General features: G+C 41.1%; 1 protein-coding gene across 4 annotated transcripts in view; it reads left to right on the forward strand.

The window, feature by feature from the left end:
- The window catches only part of prr7 (proline rich 7 (synaptic)), a 29,797-nt gene that overhangs the window by 13,604 nt on the left and 14,695 nt on the right, over window positions 1–1,498 (forward strand). The gene's annotated exons all lie outside the window — the stretch shown is intronic.

The following is a 1,498-nucleotide window of genomic DNA, read 5'->3' on the forward strand; positions in this document are numbered from 1 at the left end:
GAGTTTAGACCCAGACACGGCTAGTGACGTCAGACTGAACAACCGGATTGGGAAGAGGTGGAGTAAGACGGGATGACAAGTACAAAAGAGAGAACTTGGTTACTCGGAGACACAGAAACACGAGATGCAGAAAGAAAAGCAATTACCGATCTAAAACAGGAAGTGGGCAAAAGGAAGAAGATGCAACACGGATGTAGACAGAAGGGGACAAAGAAAGCAACAGAGATGACACTGAGCGTATATCGTATACCCCCACAAGAAACCAAAAAGTTGGTAAAAATCAAAACTTAGCAAATCCTCCACAAGAAGCGGGGACCATGAACCAGGAAGGGGAATAAAAAGGCAGTCTTAAAAAAGCACCAGTTACCAAAATAGCCGTGAACGACTTCATCCTACCCTCATTTCATAAAGACCCTTCGCTTTTTTGATGTAACGCTACTGAAAAATGTTTCCTTAACACAGTAAAACGTTTTACATTCCTACCATCTTGCAGTACTCTCCTAGCACCATCACACTTTTCAGTATAAATTTGTGTGTCAGCACGATTCTTGAGACAAAAGTTGTGCAGAGTCAGATCTCTCCAGATGGAGGTCTGCGTCTAACGTCTGTCTGTCTGTTCGGGGTCGTTGACATGAAGCCCTGCAGGATCTTCTGTTCGCCAAGTGTGAAGTCTGAAGGAACAACATGTCCAAAGGAGTGTCTGCATCATTGTTGGGAACGACATGTTTACTTGTTCCTGTCATCGCAGTGAGGGGAAAATCATGAATTCAGTTTGCAACCTTCAGCAGCTGCAGGAATGAGCGTGGGATCGATGTGCTGGAGCTTTCACAGAAAAAATTAAGTTTTTAATGTGAGCTATAACATCATAAACTGTTAAAATTATAGTTTCTAAAAAAACGAATCGTATACTGAGAGAAGTTCATCCACAGAAACCCCAATCACTCAGTTACAGTAATGCGTTTATATGTTTATATAAAAAGGTTTAAACTCGTTATTTTTAAGTTATATTTCCATGTCAAATGCCTCCCATCGACCATCAAAGACAATCCTGGAAAAACCTAGAGGGAAGACTTTCAGGTCCCTACAGTCCTACTTTATTGGCCATTTTAACACTGAATTATCTACAAATCTGCTTTTAGGTCCTTTGGATGTTTTAGGGTATATTTCTGGTAATGTGGCTCTGTGCGTATAGACTCAGGCGTGGAGCTCAGTTTAACATGGATGCTTGAATTTCCTAAAGTATCTGGAAGATTGATCTCTAACAGCAGATTTGGAGGCCTGCAGAAACAGTTTTTTACACACAGCTTCTCATACAGGGCAGGTAATGGGTCTGTGAAAGAAACCAACCAGGTGAGGGTGTCACAGCTGTTAACGCTAAAGAATATATCACATTTTGTGATATATATATATATATATACTCAGTGTTATTCCCTAGATATGATGTAGCTTGCCATCGCCAGTGTGTGAATGGGTGAATGACTGAATGTAGTGTAAAGCG

This window comes from Pundamilia nyererei, unplaced genomic scaffold (genome assembly GCF_000239375.1).
Source record: "Pundamilia nyererei isolate P.nyererei 1_Seehausen unplaced genomic scaffold, PunNye1.0 scaffold00015, whole genome shotgun sequence".
Taxonomy (NCBI): domain Eukaryota; kingdom Metazoa; phylum Chordata; class Actinopteri; order Cichliformes; family Cichlidae; genus Pundamilia; species Pundamilia nyererei.